Source organism: Papio anubis, chromosome 3 (assembly GCF_008728515.1).
Source record: "Papio anubis isolate 15944 chromosome 3, Panubis1.0, whole genome shotgun sequence".
Lineage (NCBI taxonomy): Eukaryota > Metazoa > Chordata > Mammalia > Primates > Cercopithecidae > Papio > Papio anubis.
In genome coordinates, this window is record NC_044978.1 from 30,352,088 (window position 1) to 30,371,180 (window position 19,093).

The window sequence follows — 19,093 nt, forward strand, 5'->3', positions numbered from 1 at the left end:
GCTGATGTTTTCCATTTTAATAACTGTATAATATTTTATTTGGTAAACATGCCATTATGGTTTATTTTCTATTATTATATAATGAGGCAATAAACATATTTGGTCACAGAGTTTCTCCAATTGAAATCTCTCTTCATAAAAATTTTCAGAAATGAACATTTTTGAGACTTGAGCTACAGTTTCAAATTACTTTTCCAAGTGATTCTTCTGATTTCTCTACCATCAGCCGTGCATGAGTGCTCTAGCATTGTATGTTTCTGTGATTTTAATTTGTACTAAATTTGGAATAGGTGTCTTTGATGTAATTAATCTTTTGGGAACCAAATAAAGGGAGAAAAACGGTACTGTAGCTGCTGCACACCTTAGATTATAAAATATTCAGATTAATTTCAGACTATTAGACAATGATCTAAAGTCTTATATCAGATGATCAGTTACCAGATATGTTAAAAGGGCAGTGACGAATTGAGAGCTCCTGTTCCTTGCCTGCTGACTGTCCCATCTGGGCCCCTTGCTTTAGAGGCCCTTTGATAAAAACTGAACATTTTAATGATAGTTCTCTCTTTTCTGATTTAATTGTTTATTTCCCTTGCTGAAAAGAGTTTCAGTGGCTCCCATTGTCCGCAGATAAATTCCAAATCCTAAATCCTGGGTCTAAGGCAATAGAAAAAATGCACAGCACAGCAGTACCCTGACAGGGGGACAAGGTGGGCAGTCAGAGGACCTGGATTCAAGTCCCATCCCTGTGATAATATTTGACCTTTCAGTTTGCTTATCTGTGCAAGGAGGAGAATGGTATCTATTTTATAAAGCTGTAAAGAAGATTACGTGAGAATTCATTTGAAGAAGTTCAGCACAGAATGAACGGCCTCCTTCATGTGAATTCCTTTCTTTCTTTCCTTCTTAATCTGGGTTCAGCCTTTGTTACTCCAGCCCATGGATCCCCACCCCACTTGTTGCTTTTCTGTTTCTGTACCTCTGCTCATTCTATTTTCCCTATCAAATTATTGTTCTTCACATCTTCAAAATCCTATAGAAGATCTACATAGGAAGCCTTTCCAGCTTGAGCTCTCCAACTAAAACAAACTTCTCATGCACTGCCACCTCCTTCTAGCATTTATCATAGTTTGCTGCATGCAAGAGCCACGTCCTTTGGAAATGAAGTCCATGCCTCGATGTTCTTTGTATCCCTACGTCACTCTGACGCAATACCTGGCACAAAAGAAGCAACTGTTTGTTGTTGGTTTTATTTAATCTATCTTATACTTTATGCTTTTTCTCTATTGCTCTCCTTCCTCTGCCTTAATTTTTTTATATTTTATATGTACTGACATTCCACACTGAGCACATCCACTGTGAACAATAGAGGTGGAAGACTGTAAACTTCCCCTACCCTCCAAACAGGCATACAAAAATTGGAATAAGCAAATGAAATGATAGTTTTAAGGAAAGCGGGGAAGAGAACAAATCTGTCAAAGAAACAGTGTTTGCAGGTCTAAATCTGTCTGTTTTGGATGTAAGCCAAAGTCAGGGGTCCAAGACTATTTCCATTCTATTGCATTCCATCTATTATTTATATAGTGCATATTGCTATAGTCTCTAAGCACTTTCAAATGAAATACAACATACCTTTGGGAGTGAAAAAGGAAATGAGGAACAGGGAGGAGGGGGAGGTGTTGGAACATTGGTTATCATTTTGAGCATGGTAAGGTCTGAAGCCGAGACAAATGGCTCCTCTTCTCTTGACACAGGTGTGAATAACGTATTGTTCAATATCTGTGGCATACACTTACATTTGTGAGTTGGAGGCCAAGCTTTGCAGTAAAACCTTTATCCTTTGCTTTAAAAACACACACTCCTCAGGGGAGAAGGACCCCCTACTTCCCTAGTATCCACCCTGAAATTCAAAACCTGATCAGAACATAATTGCTATCAGTGTTCACCACATCCACCTCACTCTTCATGTTTTTGTTTTTTGTTTTTTATATTTATTTATTTACTTACTTATTTTTGAGACAGGGTCTTACTCTGTCACCCAGGCTGGAATGCAGTGGCATAATCTTATCTCACCGCAGCCTCAACTTCCTGGGCTCAAGTGCTCCTCCTGCCTCAGCTCCTCAAGTACCTGGGACTACAGGCACATACCACCATGACCAGCTAATTTTCGTGTTTTTTTTTTTTGGAGAGACGGGGTTTTGCCCGGTTGCCCAGGCTGGTCTCGAACTCTTGAACTCAAGCAATCTGCCTGCTTTGCCTTGGCCTCCCAAAGTGTTGGGAATGCAGGGGTAAGCCACTGCACCCGGCCTGTTTTTCATTTTTTAAAAATTCTTGTGGCAACAGAGACTACAAATGCTAAAGTTTCTGCATGCTGCGTTTTGCTCATATGGTTCAGTTTCCCATGACATTTGTAAATTCTCAAAACACAGAAGAAAAGAAAAGAGTCAGGTGGTGTCCTCACAACACTTATAGAGCATCCTATGTCTCTCCAGGCAGTGCCACAGATACACAGACAGTAGAGGTTCAATACATGCTTTTCCTCTCACTGAATTCTTCAGGTAGTTCCTTATAACCTGCTCTTATTAAGGAGGTCTAAGGAAGCTTTGAGATCTCTCCAGAAATAGAAGAGCATCCAAAAGCTTTGACACCAGGCTCTAATATTTCTGATGGCTTTAAAGGACATTTTTAGGACAGGCAGGGGGCCTTGATAAGGCTTTCTAGTTGTAAGTCACGCAGACTTCCTTGCAGAAGCCTCAGACAGGGGAAATAAGTTAAATACAGCTGCTTCAGCCTGGGGTGCTCAATATTGTCTTTAATGATTAAAAATGCTGACTCCAGTGGGAGCAGAGCACATGCTGCAGAGATTATTATGGTTTGAAGCATTTTCTATGTGAGTGGCAAGGGGCAGGGTAGGAGGGGTTGGGGAGGAAGACCATGAAAGATGTAAGTGGATTGAGCAGCTGAGCTGGTGAAGGACAGAGGCAGGCAGGAGAGGGTCTGGGAAGGGGATGTCCAATGTCCTCAGGAGCAAAGTTTTAAAAACTGAAGTCTGAAGTTGTTTTCCCTTCTGTATGTAGCACCCACCATCCAGTGAAGAATGTTAGAGACAACAGCTTTCTGTTAGCAGTGCGCTGAGGGATAGGAGGGAAGCCCGTGTCTGTGCTCTGGAGGGAAGTGGACTGGGGAGAGGTGTGAGCATGAGAGGTGACTGAGGAAAAGGCTTCCAGTGTGGTGGGGAGCAAGAGGGGACAGTGGCAGCCAAAATGGGCTTGTGGAACTTGTCAACATGATCCCTGGCTTCTCAGAAATCCTAGGAGTTAGGGCTACATTTCCTACATCCATGCAAGATGGAGGAGGGGAGGTCATTGTGATATGATTTTTAAGGAAAGACTTGAGCTGGAATAATGATAAACTAATTGGGAAAAAAATGCTGAAATAGTCTGGGCACGGTGGTTCACAGCTGTAATCCCAACACTTTGCGAAGTCAAGGCAGTAGGTTCACCTGAGGACAGGAGTTCAAGAACAGTCTGGGCAACATAGTGAGACCCTGTCTCTACAAAAAAAAAAAAAAAAAAAATTAACCAGGTGTGGTGGCATGCACCTGTAGTCCCAGCTATTCAGAGGCTGAGGAGGTGAGGCAGGAAGACTCTTGAGTCCAGGCATTAGGAGACTGCAGTGAGCCACGATTGCACCACTGTACTCCAGTCTGGGCAACAAAACAAGATTCCATCTCTTTAAAAAATGAATTGCTGAAATATGAATTTGTTTCTTTTCTTTTCTTTCTTTCTTTCTTTTTTTTTTTTTTTTTTTTTGAGACAAGTTTCACTATGTTGCCCAGGCTGGTTTATTCTTGGGTTCAAGCAATCCTCCCACCTCAGCCTCCCAAAGTGCTGAGATTACAGGTATGAACCACTGTGCTCAGCCTTGGATTTGTTTCTAATTGAAGGAAAGAAAGAAAAAGAAAAGGAAAGAAAGGAGAGGAAGGAAGGAGGGAGGGAGGAAGAAAAGAAGGAAGGGAGATCTCTGCCAACCTTATTCCTATGCCATCCATGAATTCAATCTGTTTAGAATGGCTCCTACAGAATGGGCTAGTAAGGTACATATCTCCCGGGAATGCCTTTAAATGATGGGGCAGTGGAAGGGAACTCAGAAACAAAACACACATTGAGTTTTCAGGAGCCACCAAAAGATCCTGGAAGAGACCTAAAATAGGAAGGTGTGGGCTAGGGGAACCAAAGAATGTGAGGTGTGGGGTTCATGGCTAGGGGCCCCTACCGGCCCACAGCCATCCTTGTATTCTCCTAGGTGTTATTATGCATTCGTAACTCAATATATTACCCATCCATGTATGCTTGTATTTTAAAAGGGGGAGCATCGAGTAGATAATATTTAACCCAAAAGAATGAACCAAGAAAAACTAGCGGCCATGCAATTTAGTATGTACTCGATATTGTCACTCAAATCATATTTTAAAAAATAATAGTCGGCCAGGCGCAGTGGCTCACACCTGTAATCCCAGCACTTTGGGAGGCTGAGGTGGGCGGATCACCTGAGGTCAGGAGTTCAAGACCAGCCTGCCAACATGGAGAAACCCCATCTCTATTAAAAATACAAAGAATTAGCCGGGTGTGGTGGTGGACACCTGTAATTCCAGCTACTTGGGAGGCTGAGGCAGGAGAATTGCTTGAACCTGGGAGGCAGAGGTTGCAGTGAGCTGAGATGGCGCCACTGCACTCCAGCCTAGGCAACAAGAGCAAAACTCTGCCTCAAAAAATAATAATAACAATAATAGTCTTGAGATAATCCCATGAGGACAGATAGCAGCATCACTACTCCATCTACGGAAGAGAAAATGGAGCCTCAGGGGAGCCAAGTTCCAACCACAAAACTTCTCACTGTTTCAGTCAGCTTTACCCTGCACAACTAGCTAGTTGCAGAGTTTGTGGCATCTGAGCAGATAAATGTTTTACCGTGTGCAGGGATTGTGTTGGTTGTTTTTTTTATTTTTTCAGGGTCTACTTAACTCATGGAGCATGGGACACTCTGCTGTAGCTGACTATTACCATGCAGGAATGTAGGTCCAGGTCTTCCAATTTTTTAAGAGAATTCAGACATTTCTATTTGCACACAAGGTCTGATATTTCGATGTTGGTTCATCTGGAAAAAAAAGAAATCAAAACATTGTGTGAACTAGGTACACTGGCCGTCAGTGTGAGACGTCTGCTTTAGCTCTGTGTACTTGGCCTAGAGTCCTCATCTCTTTTGTCTACTTCCCTCCATCTGAATCATTTGCACTTTCAGGGGGGAGTCTTGCAAATGAAAGATGGCAAGGGAAACTTGGTTTTTGTTTTTGTTTTTTTTTAGCATCCAGAATTGTGGTGAGCTTGATAGTAGGTAGCTGGAGGGTGTGGGGGCAGGGCAAGGAAGAGCAAGGAAGGAGGGGGAGACGCCTGCCACGGAGAGGAAATGAAAGCACAGAGCTGACAGCACTCTTAGTAAATATTAAATTGTAATGAAACAAAGAGTAATAGGCCACAGAAACTGCGATAAGAATGCCAGTCATTTAGTATATTTCAGCATGCAGCTGGGTACCAGAGCTTAACACATCTCTTCTGACATTGAAGACAGTTTCACTATGCTAGGAACAAAAACCTGAGTAATAAATAAAAAGCAAATGTTTTTGCTATTAAAGAAATAAATGAATGGTAGAATGAGAATGACAAAAGAATGAAAGAAAGAAATTCTATTTCCATCGTTCTAAGTAGATGTTACATCTCATGACCAGATAAGAGTTCATTAATTAGCAGCAAGAGATTTTGTAAATAACCATAGTATAAATGGTCTCTGCTTTGCATTTGGTAATGAAAGTGCTTTGAATGTGACACTTTAGTAATTCCGACATAATATTTCTTAGTTTCTATTGTGTACGAAGTACCAGGCACTGTGGGGAGAGGCAAGGGAAATGGGGGGTGTAATCATTTCTTCTGAGCAGTTTACAGGCTAGTGGTATTAGATTTTCAGGAAGGACGAAGCTCCCCCCAAAAGCCCATGTCAAATCTTAAACAGTTTCAAGCAATAAAAAAGCTATGTGCTAGATACCTTTTCCAGAAAACGTATCACTTTGCATTCATCCGACCATAATTCAAACCACATTTACCAAAACTCCGGTTACTCTGTTATACAGTCACTTTGCTTTTATGTTTCTGTAAGAAAATGCAAAGAATAGCACTTTTTTGGAAACATCTTTAAGATTTTTTTTTTTTTTTTTTTTTTGAGACAGAGTCTTTCGCTGTCGCCCAGGCTGGAGTGCAGTGGCGAGATCTTGGCTCACTGCAACCTCTACCTCCTGGTTCAAGCGATTCTCCTGCCTCAGCCTCCCGAGTAGCTGAGACTACAGGCACCTGCCACTATGCCCAGCCAATTTTTGTATTTTTAGTAGAGACGGGGTTTCCCCATGTTGGCCAGGATGGTCTCGATCTCCTGACCTGGTCATCCACCCGCCTCGGCCTCCCAAAATGCTGGGATTACAGGTGTGAGCCATGGCGCCTGGCCAAGATTTTTTTTATAATTAATTTTCTTTTTTTTTAGAGAGATGAGTTCTTGCTCTGTCACCCAGGCTAGCATGTAGTGGTATAATCATAACTCACCGCAGCCTCGAACTCCTGGGCTCAAGCGATCCACTCACCTCAGCCTCCTGGGTAGCTTGTGACTACAGGCACACACCATGGCTAATTTTTTATGTTTTATAGAGATGGGGTTTAGCCATGTTGCCCAGGCTGGTCTCAAACTCCTGGGTTCAAGCAATCCTCCTGCTTCAGCCTCATAAAGTGCTGGGATTACAGGTGTGAGCCATCAGGCCTGGCTATCTTTAACATTTTAAACAATAAAATGCTGTTTACATTTATCCAATCTTAAGGCTCTCTGAGTCTGGGCTGTTACTGGATACGGTGATCCTTACTCCTAACCCATCCTCCTTTCTTCCCCCTCCCTTCTTTTTATATTATACTCACACTATCATGAATGTCAGACATATTTATTAAAAATGCTATCACACCTCTCTTTCCATTCTTTTTCCCTTTCAATACAGCAGGCCTGTCCTCAAGTTAGGGAGACACACCTGTTCACTTCCCAAGCCTGACAGTAATCATTAGGAAGCACATTTCAAAAAAAAAAAAAAAATACAGTGGTGGCAGTACCACCCAGTGAGAAGAATGAATTCCAAATGCTGTCAAAATAAAGACTGGTTTGATTAATGCCAGCATTCACTTTATTTTCATGGCTTCCCCTGCAGGGTCAAAAAGAGCAGCCCAGGGCCAGAGAATATGTGTTGACACTAAGGGGCACCTTTTAGCAATGCACATTTTTAAAAGTAACATCTAAGTTACTCGACATGTTATCAAGAGATTGCCTTATATCTATCAAGAAGTTTTAAGACTCATTTCCTACCAAGACATCCCCAGTACCAAATTTCTTACTCTCTCTTCTGTGACAGCTACAGTATCAGTGATGTAATTAATGCAGCATATATTTGAGCTGTCTATGACATCTGTGGAAGTCGAACCCTATTTTCCAGACAGACACAAAAATCATATGGCTTTTAATTCATTTTTAAGTGGATTTTAACCTTGTATAAAAAATTGAGAACAGGTGATCAATATTCTTGAACAATCATAAAAACTCAGAACATTCTAAAGAATAAGTACCGTTAAGAAAAGTTGATGGGAAATACTAAGCTGAAATCAAACAAGTGACTGTATTTAAAATCACTTGGTTTGCCAAAATAGTTAGAAGAGAAGCTTTGAAATGTTTCCAAGAAATGAAAAGTGTTTGAGGTGATGGATATCCTAAATGCCCTGATTTGATCATTACACATTGTCTGCGTATATCAAAAGAAGTACCCCATAAATATATACTATTATTATGTATTGATAAAAATTTTTTTAAAAATCACTTGGTTTGCATTCTATCCCTTAATCAATCTTTGTGAATCTTGATATCATCTATATGTTTCAGACTACTTCCTTACATCTTCTCAACCATTTTCAAAGCTATTGTGGCGCTTTTAGGAAGCCAATAAAACAATTCTTAGACTTGCGTGCAGCGAAAGAACAGAAAAATACAAGAGCTTACTTGGTCCAGCTGGACCTCTTGTTTACTTAAATAAAAATAATAAGCTAATCTGTGTTGAAGGTAGAATCCATTGAAATGTCACAAACTGACCTTGCTTTATCTTTCTCGACAGTGTTTTCTCAGAAATCCCTACCATCTTTTTGTCAATTTACAATAGTCAGAGAATTCTTTTATTTTCTTTCTGTGAAAATCAGTAATTGGTAATATTTAATAAATATAATAGGTGTACCTGACATAACCTTAACATTTGACATCTACATTTTAAGTCATTCAGGTTACATTACGTCAACTAAAAGCCCATGTTTTATACTGATTTAAAAAAAATTTAACTTTATATCATTTAGTAAATTATCTCAGGTTTAAAAAAATAATAATTATTAAGCCCAGGGTGGTGTCGCATATCTGTAATGCCAGCTAAGTCTGGAGACTGAGGCAGGAGGATCACTTGAGCCTAGGAGTTAGAGTCCAACCTGGGCAACATAAGGACACCCTCTCAAAAAAAAAAAAAAAAGTGGAAGGGGAGAGAAAAAAATTAGTTACCGTTGTAAACAAATTTCTTTGACAATATCATCATAAGCAAATTGATAGGCATTTTCAATTCGGGATCCTTGTGTATACTGAATGTGGGAGGAAAAACCCTGTGAAGCGTTCCCTCCCCCTGCTTCTGGTCCAAGCTTTTCTTGTGGCTCAGTGGCTCTAGGTTACGTCCATGTGGCTCTGAGCCAACAGAAATGCCTGTGGAAAGGCTGTCCTCAACAGAGGGCTGTCTGCCTTTGTGAAAGACGAGAAGACAAAGCCTAATACAGTGCAACTTCTTTAGAACGTTTTCCAGGGAACTGAACATTTTGAATGTTGTACGTGGGAAAACATGCGCGGTGAGAGCAGCACAATGACGGCATTTCACTGTACTTGCACTTGCCAGGCATTCCAGCGCGCCCTGCCTACGAGGCTAACAAATGGGCTTCAACAGGAGATAGCACAGGCTCGGGAAAGCTCTCCTACCCCACCCCCTTTTGTGCTTACACAAAACGGTCAATTATGGCCTTCTGAAACAGAGGCCAGGTCTGTTCTCAAATACCATGCTTTGGAGGAGGTATGATTACTTAAGCGAGTTCAGGTGGCCTAGAGAAAGGCAAAACAGTACCTTTACAGACTGCAAAACAACGCTGAAAGCATGAACAATCGTCTCTGAAGGAAGGTAAGCACACAGCTTGGGGTGAGTATCCTCATCTCTAAAGACTGGGAGCAGAAGCTCTTTTACCTTCCCTCTTTGTGCTTTCTCTATTATATGCTATTCTGTTACATGCTATCATATCATGGTTCACATATTTGAAACCCTGACTTCGTATTCATTTAGATTTATTTCAGATTATACAGAATCTCAGGCCACTGAGGACCAGGTAGGGGGCAGGCCATTCTCTTTGCCTTTCTTCCATTGTGCTGTGTAGACCCCAGGGGCAGCGCTCTCCATGGAACTGGGATTGGGCAACCTCACTGTCAACTACTGGCTCCAGCCTCGTTACTTTTCTGCAGAGTAACTTGTTTGGTATAGCGCAGGAAATTCTACTTGGCCAGGGTTTTCAGTTATCTAAGAGCATCTCGGTATTTTTCAGATTACCAAGAATCTGTGGCAATGTGACTGTGACTCAACAGATAAAGCAACCAAGATAGATGGCTGATGGAGACTCTGTGTTTTCTAAGCGTGTATGATAAGCACTAGGAGATAAAAAAAAAAAAAAAAAAAAAAAAAAAAAAAATCAATCAATGGAACAAGGCAGGAATGAGAAGAATGTTTCTACTTTAAAATCTAGCATAAATTTTGCCCTTAAAATCAGAGAAAATATAAAGAATCCGGAAACTTTTAAAATACAAAATCAAGAAAAGTCTTGCTTAAATAGATGAGTATATGGTTTAGACACAAATAAATGTATGTATGTGTGGGGTTTTCCTTTTAGGATTAAGTAACTTTTTGGAGCAAATTTATTTAGAAGTTGATTATTCAGTTTGTGTATAAAAATCTACTTTTTATAATTCTTTTAAAAACTATAAAATGCACAATATTAGATTTAAAAAAAACACAAATAATATTTTTAACTTCTCTCAATGCTAGGTTCTAGAGCATAAGTGGTCTAACAAAACTGATCAAGTCCTGGTCACTGAAGTGGAGTGCCCTAAAAGGCCTCAGAAAATACAGGAATGAAAGAATGAGGCAACCAAAGGTCAAAGTCTGGATAACTTCCAGCTCTATGTCCACCAACCCCGCCTTACCACACCTCTTATGGATCAGCCATTCTTCCACCATGCGATGGGTTGTACTGAGTCAGTTTTGATGCTTAACAGGCTGAAGCAGCACTATAAACGGCTGAAAAGGCTGGGCGCGGTGGCTCACGCCTGTAATCCCAGCACTTTGGGAGGCCAAGGTGGGCGGATCACTTAAGGTCACAAGTTCGAGGCCAGCCTGGCCAACATGGTGAAAGCCCGTCTCTTCTAAAAATAGAATAATTAGCAGGGTGTGGTGACATGCACATGTAGTCCCAGCTTCTTGGGAGGCTGAGGCAGGAGAATCGCTGGAACCAGGGAGGTGGAGGTCGTGGTGAGCCGAGATCATGCTACTGCACTCAGGCTTGGGCAACAGAGTAAGACTCTGTCTCAATAAAAACAAACAAACAAACAAACACGAACAAACAAAAAAACACCAAAACTGAAAGTTCAATATTTAACATTCTTGCTCTTAAAATACTCCCAGTGCTGCTGAGGACTTCTCATTGGCTCCCTGTAACCTGTATCCCTACCTCCTGGTGTTCATGCCCTTTGTAATGCCCTCCCCTTCAGTGTGAGCTGGGTTTTGTGAACTTGTGTCTAGCAAACACGATGGAGGTGATGAAATGTCACCTTTAAGATTAGGTTACAAAATAACCGTGGCTTCTGTCTCAGGTGCCCTCTCATTTTCTCCATCTGAAGGAAGCCAGCTGCCCTTTTGTTTTTGAGACAGGGTCTCACTCTGTCACCCAGGCTGGAGTGCAGTGGCGCGATCACTCTCATTGCAGCCTCGACTTCCTGAGTTCAAGTGATTATCCTGCCTCAGCCTCCCAAGTAGCTGGCACATACCATGACACCTGGCTAATTTTTGTAGATAGAGTTTTGCCATGTTGCCAAGGCTGGTTTCAAACTTCTGAGCTCAAGTGATCTGCCCTTCTTTGCTTTCCAAAGTGCTGGGATTACAGGCAGGAGCCACCGTGCCCAGCCTCGGCTGCCATGTTTTGAGCTGCTCTATGGAGAGGCACATAGTGCACTCCAATATCCCTCCAAGGAACCAAATCCTGCCAACCATCATGTGAGTGAGCCTGGAATCAGATCTAGCGCCTTGAGTCTTCATGTAAAACCTTCGCCCAGGCCGGGCGCGGTGGCTCACGCCTGTAATCCCAACACTTTGGGAGGCCGAGGTGGGCGGATCACGAGGTCAGGAGATCGAGACCATCCTGGCCAACACAGTGAAACCCCGTCTCTACTAAAAATACAAAAATTAGCCAGGCCTGGTGGTGAAGGCCTGTAGTCCCAGCTACTCGGGAGGCTGAGGCAGGAGAATGGCGTGAACCTGGGAGGCGGAGCTTGCAGTGAGCCGAGATCTCACTCCAGCCTGGGTGACTGAGCCAGACTCCGTCTCAAAAAAAAAAAAAAAAAAAAAAAAACAAAAACCTCAGCCCCAACTGACTGCTTGCCTGCAATCTTACGAGATCTTGGGCCAGAGGCACCTCGCTGAGCAGTGCCCAGATTCCTGACCCACAAAAACTGTGAAATGATAAATATTTGTTGTTTTAAGCCACTAAATTTTAGAGTGATTTGTTATTCTGCAACAGATAATGAACATCCCAGTTTTGTTCAGTTTCAGCCTTCCATCTCCTGCAGGCTGCCTTCCCTCGCGCTTTCTCTCTCATAGCTATTCCCACCCCCACATTCTTTTTACTTCTTTTGTGCAAAAGTTTAAAACTATCTCCTTTAGGCTGGCCCTTTTAGGCTATGCCCTGCGGGCTTCTCCTCCTTCACTTTCAATGGCCTAAAAACAATAAAGAAAGGTTTCAACCTAAGTGAAACTTTAGCGCTAGCTGTTATGAGAACAATTTTTTCAACTTATATTAAGAAAGTGAGTTATCCAAAATAAATAATGTATCTATGACTTCATCATCTCAAAAATACCTTCGCTTTTGTACATTTTATAAAGTTGAGATTAAAAATCTTGATTAAATAATCAACTGCTTGAGTAATTAAACTTTTTATAGTAATTATACAAATTATTTTCAAATATTTTATCTGGAATATTTTTATCTTTGGCCTACCATTTTATATGGATTGTTGCAATATACTCTTGTGTGAGATGTGTCTACATCTGAAATCCTCAACTTTCCAGCCTTCTGGGCTCAGCTATAACTTTTTTTTTTTCTTTTTTGAGACAGAGTCTCACTTTGTTGCCCAGGCTGGAGTGCAGAGGTGCAATTTCCGCTCACTGCAACCGCTGCCTTCCGGGTTCAAGTGATTCTTCTGCCTCAGCGTCCCGAGTAGCTGGGACTACAGGCAGTCGCCATCACAATGACCCATTTTTGTATTTCTAGTAGAGATGGGGTTTCACCATGTGGACCAGGTTGGTCTCAAACTCCTGACCTCAGGTGATCCGTCCACCTTGGTCTCCCAAAGTGCTGGGATCACAGGCACAAGCCATCGTGCCCAGCCAGCTCAGCTATGACTTTAACACTCTAAAGGAAATGCCTTGTGCCACCCTTGTCCCATTCATCACCTTGAAAAATGTTATACTGGGCCGGGCGCGGTGGCTCAAGCCTGTAATCCCAGCACTTTGGGAGGCCGAGACGGGCGGATCACGAGGTCAGGAGATCGAGACCATCGTGGCTAACACGGTGAAACCCCGTCTCTACTAAAAAATACAAAAAACTAGCCGGGCGAGGTGGCGGGCGCCTGTAGTCCCAGCTACTCGGGAGTCTGAGGAAGGAGAATGGCGTAAACCCGGGAGGCGGAGCTTGCAGTGAGCTGAGATCCGGCCACTGCACTCCAGCCTGGGCGACAGAGCGAGACTCCGTCTCAAAAAAAAGAAAAGAAAAGAAAAATGTTATACTGGAGGTAACAGATAACTTAAAATTAAAATTAGGCTTTTCCTCCTGGATGTCTGGAGCACAGAAAAACCCTCATGAACTCCCCTTCCAGGGCTGTGTGTCCCTCCCCACCTGCCCCCATTTTCCCTACACTCTTCTTGTCCATCTTGCTGTTTTTTTTTCCCCAGTTCCAAAGTTCCCAAATTCATTCCCCACCACAACATTATTTCTCCTTAATACAGGGCCTTTTGAGTTGATTTTGTTTAACTTCTCCCATGTAGGCTGTGTGATAGCAGGGAGGGGAGGGGCCTCCGCTTCCAACACAAAGGAGGTCGCAGACCTATTTGTGTTTTCTTTCTTTCTTTCTTTCTTTCTTTCTTTCTTTCTTTCTTTCTTTCTTTCTTTCTTTCTTTCTTTCTTTCTTTCTTTCTTTCTTTCTTTCTGTCTCTCTCTCTCTCTCTCTCTCTCTCTTTCTCTCTTTCTTTCTTTCTTTTTTTTTTTTTTTTTTTTGAGATGGAGTCTCGCTGTGTCACCCAGGCTGGAGTGCAATGGCTTGGTCTCGACTCACTGCAACCTCCGCCTCCTGGGTTCAGGCGATTCTCCTGCCTCAGCCCAAGTAGGTGGGACTACAGGCACCGCGCCCAGCTGTGTTTTCTTTCCCAGATGTTGTCCTCCCCTTCAGCTCAAACTTCCTTGCCACTGAAAATAACATTTTAAAAATCTTATACTAGAGTTTAAATAAAATGATTAAGTTTAAAAATCTTGATAAAATATACGAGAAAAGTAATTTTCTCATTGAAATCCTGCTGAATTTGCTAAAAAATGAAAATTTTCAAAGTGAAGTATTTTCTTAATCCTGGCCCAAATGCTCATAAGCCAGTTTATAACCCATTTCAGGTAAAAGGTAACAGCTGTTTTTATGTTATAACTATAAGACTCTCTTTGGGGATCAATAGTCATATATTTGTTCGTTTTATGGCATGGCAAATGAATGGCAAATATTAGGAGGTTATGTCTTCTCTTTCAACATCAAAAGTATGACCCTGGCCGGGCGCGGTGGCTCAAGCCTGTAATCCCAGCACTTTGGGAGGCCGAGGCGGGTGGATCACGAGGTCAGGAGATCGAGACATCCTGGCTAACATGGTGAAACCCCGTCTCTACTAAAAATACAAAAAACTAGCCGGGCGAGGTGGCGGGCGCCTGTAGTCCCAGCTACTCGGAGGCTGAGGCAGGAGAATGGCGTGAACCTGGGAGGCGGAGCTTGCAAGTGAGCCGAGATCGCGCCACTGCACTCCAGCCTGGGTGACACAGCGCGAGACTCCGTCTCAAAAAAAAAAAAAAAGTATGACCCTGAAACTAATCCTGGATTGTAGCCTGCTGTAAATTGGGCTTAGTCGCAGGAAGCTGGATGAAGAGGAGACACTCAATTCCAGGCATTGGGTTTAAGGAGGAACTGTAGAAGAGCTTATGGAAGAATACATAGTAATTCTAGATGACACTTAATTGTATTTTTAAAAAATGTAAATATTTCTTTTCCACTATGAAAATGCATTTCCCCAGGAAGGTAAGAAGGGTTGGTTTCTAGCTGTGCACTGGGGAAACATTCCCTCTCTGCTTCCCTCTTGGCAGCTAATTGTATCCAGTGTTTTCAAAGGGAGTCGGAAGTTTCTAGGGAAAATAACTTGAAACACATTTGGTGAACCGGATGGGGGATAGAAAATAGGGAGTTAGTGAGGGAGAAGGGTGCTGATGAAAGAAAATTTCCACAGGTGCATTTTGCTGAGCGGTAGAAAGAATTCATGAGGAGCAAATAATAAGAATGGCATGGTGCACTGGATTCAACAGAAGACCCGAGGGTCAGAGTAGAGGAGTTTTTAAATCAAAAGTATCTAGGCTAGGTGCAGTGGATCACGGCCTGTAATCCCCGCACCTGGGGTGGCCAAGGCAGGTGGGTCACTTGAGCCCAGGAGTTGGAGACCAGCCTGAGCAACACGGCAAAACTCTGTCTCTACTAAAAATGCAAAAATTAGCCAGGCATGGTGGCACATGCCTGTAGTCCCAGCTACTCAAGAGGCTGAGGCACAAGAATCATTGAACCCGGGAGGCAGAGGTTGCAGTGAGCAGAGATTGCACCACTGCACTCCAGCCTGGGCAACAGAGTGCGACTCTGTCTCAATAAAGCAAAAACAAAACAAAAAAAGTACCGAGTGAGGCCCTAGCCAGTCAGCAGTGTGCTTGCTAAATAATTAAAAGAGTTATCACCCAAAATTTTGTGTTGTTTTGCGTGGGCCAAGAAAACCTTCTGGAGACCCTCTAAGTAAGCATCTCATAGTGGAAGGAACTTTCTTCCCTTCTCGTTGCGCCAAGGAGTCCAAGTCAGAATGGCAATACAGAGAATGGAACCGTAGCCAGAAGCCCAGTGGCAGTTGAGTGATCTGGGGATCAGAGATTAACAGAATTTCACTTTGGCCAATGGCCAGTGTAGAGAAGTGCTCCACTGGCTTAGATAAAACATGTTTAAGCAGCAGCCAAGTTAAAACTTACAGAGCAGCAGCCTCGAAGAGAGCAAAGAGGGAAGCGTGGGCATCCGGAGCCTCCAGATACTTGAGCTAGTGGACGGAGGAGAGGAGACATTTGAAAGGAGGTTGATTTTTTATAGTTACAGGGGTGGGAAAGATATTAAACTAGGAAACTATTAGGATTGAATGATATGGTCAGCTCATTTGCACTCACAGGCCGGGAAGTCGCAGTAGCCTACAGAGGGAATAGTTTCTAACTATGGTCAGTTTTTCATATGGGAGAATTTCAATCATGTAAAAATAACATTTTGAAAAACATGTTTGTTGAAGATCAAATTTAGATTTAGGTTATTAAGACCCCGAAATAATTAGCCAGATTTGGGAATCAACATTCTCTGTTGTTAATGTACAATAGGGCAAAACTTTGACACTAAACTGTAGAACTCACCTCTTCAGTGAATCAGGGTAATAATTCTGTGTCATTTTAACACTATTGTGCAGATAACAAGAAAACTTTGGGGAAAGTGTTTAGCACAGTGTCTGGCACATAGTAAGTGTCCAATTATATTTGTTCATCGATCAGTGAAAAAGCCTTCACCAGAAAATTAAACTGGTGGGAGGAGAAAGACCACATAAAACACTAGAGCAATCTCCACGGGCTTTTGATATCCACAACACCATGAATGAGATGACAGTTTCTTTTACAAGGCAGAATAGAGAGAAAAACATTCCAAACTGAGAATCAGGAGTGTCGGGGTTTTTTGGTTGTGGTGTTGGTTCTATTTCCCTTGGTACCTTTGGTTAACTCCTCAACTAACCTCTCCCAATGTCAGACAGCTCGTGGGAAAAATAAGGGGTTCAGTCTCAGTAATAGGTAAGGTTGCTTTTAATGATAACAACTCACGCATTTGTAAGATATGACCATTATTGCTTCTGTAACACTGGCTTTAAATTATCTGTTGTTTTTTAAATGTGTAGTATAGCAATTACAGGATAGCAATTATAATGTTTGTGTATTTAATTTAAAAAACTGTGTGTCCATAGAAAAAGCCTAAGTGTTGCATCATCCCCAATTAAATTAACTACAACTGGGGGAAGTTGGGTTGATTGGCCCGACAGGGAATAGCACCACGGTACTCCCAGCGTCACCCTACCCAAATTAGAGTTAAATGAGCCAGAGGAAGACTACAGACTCTTGTGAACTGGTGTTGCAAATTAAAACACAAAAAGAAAAGTTATGATGGTCGCTGTTTAAATTTGTATTAATCATCTATGTTTTTTCAGGGAAGAATGGGGTGGGTGGCAAGGATGCAGGGGAAGCATGATGAGTCCAATATTACAGCTGATATTTATCGAGTACGTACCATGTAGCAGGCACTGTGGCAAGCATTTTACATCCATTATCCCAATTGACTTATAGGTAGGCACAATGATTCTCATTTCGTAGAAAAGCAACCTGCCAATGTTACTCAGAAGAGTTGTTGGGATTTGAAGCCAAGTCTGTGGCTCTATTCAGTGTGTTTTCCAGATTATTTCCTGAACATAGAATACATGGAAAAGACATATAAATATGTGGTACTAGGCTGAGTGTGGTGGCTCACAACTTTGGGAGGCTGAGGTAGGAGGATAGCTTGAGGTCAGGAGTTCAAGACCAGCCTGGGAAACACAGTGAGACCTTTTCTCTACAAAATGTACAAAATTTAGCCAAGTGTGGTGGTACACACCTCTAATCCCAGCTACTTGGGAGGCTGATGCGGGAGGATCTCCTAAGCCCAGGGGTTTGAGGCTATAGTGAGCTATGGTCCCACCACTGCATTCCAGCCTGGACAACAGTGAGACTCTGTCTCAAAAGAAAATATACAGGCTGGGTGCAGTGGCTCACGCCTGTAATCCCAGCACTTTGGGAGGCCGAGGTGGGCGGATCATGAGGTCAGGAGATCAAGACCATCCTGGCTAACACGGTGAAACCCCGTCTCTACTAAAAATATAAAAAATTAGCCAGGTATGGTGGCACGTGCCTGTAATCCCAGCTACTCAGGAGGCTGAGGCAGGAGAAATACTTGAACCCGGGAGGCAGAGGTTGCAGTGAGCCGAGATCGCGCCACTGCACTCCAGCCTGGGCAACAGAGCGAGACTCCATCTCAAAAAAGAAAAAAAGAAAAAATACATACATATATATACACACACGCACATATTTAAGTACCATATATATATATTTAAGTACTATACATATAGTGCTCAAAAATATAAGGTTCACTGATACACGGTGGCAAAGCTTCCCCGTTTGCCAAGTGTGCTTTGTAATAGGATATTTGAATGTTATTATGTAATTGTAGTACATTCTGACCTGTGTTCATCTAGAGATATATCACTGTCATATAATAAAAGCTTCTAGTTTGTATCACTTTTATATCATTAAAATATATAACTTGATTCTTTCCCAAATGTTAAAACAAGAGACTTTTACAGGGTCACTGCATTGGCCTCCACAGTTGTAACTGGTAAAGTGGTTATCAACTCTGAAGTAGCTATTAAATTATCGAAGCAAGACAATAGCCACAATTTCATCTGTGCTGAGCAGCAAACCCTGAGTTTCATTAGAAGAGGCAACTATTGATTCATAAACAATAGCAATTTTCTCTAATAAAAAGGCATCTGGTGCCCCACGGGGACCACTTTTAGTCCCAATAATGAGTTCAGTCGCTGTCACAATACTTTATGACAATTTGGGCTTAATTTTAACTGCTTTGTTAGCCTATTGTGCAGCATGTACAAATCCACATCTAGTTAATACCATCAATTTGTTTATTGGTCTCGGTTTTCTTTCTTCTGTTTTCCCTGTGTTATTTTGGGGTACCACTACTCACTAGTCAGCCAAACTAGAAAACAGGGGGTCATTCTTACTCTTCAATACACACTCCAAATGTGTCTCCTCTGTGCCTGGCTTAGTTCAGACCCCATCTCTACTGCCCTGGATCACTTCAACAGTTGCCTGCTGGGCCCCAGACTCCTCGCTTTTCTTAAGCCCATTCTCCACACAGTCAGGTGTCTTCCATTTAAACCCAACACCAACCAGTGTTTGCCCATTTAAAACCTTTCAGAGGGCCAGGCATGGTGGCTCACGCATGTAATTCCAGTATTTTGGGAGCCTGAGTTAGGATTGCTTGAGCCCAGGAGTTCCAGACCAGCCTGGGCAACATGGTGAGACCCCATCTCCTATAGTCCCAGCTACTCTGGAGGCTCAAGTGAGAGCATCACCTGAGTCCAGGGAGGTCAAGGTTGTAGTGAGCCACGATTGAGCCCCTGCACTCCAGCCTGGGTGACACAGTGAGACTCTGCCTCAACAAA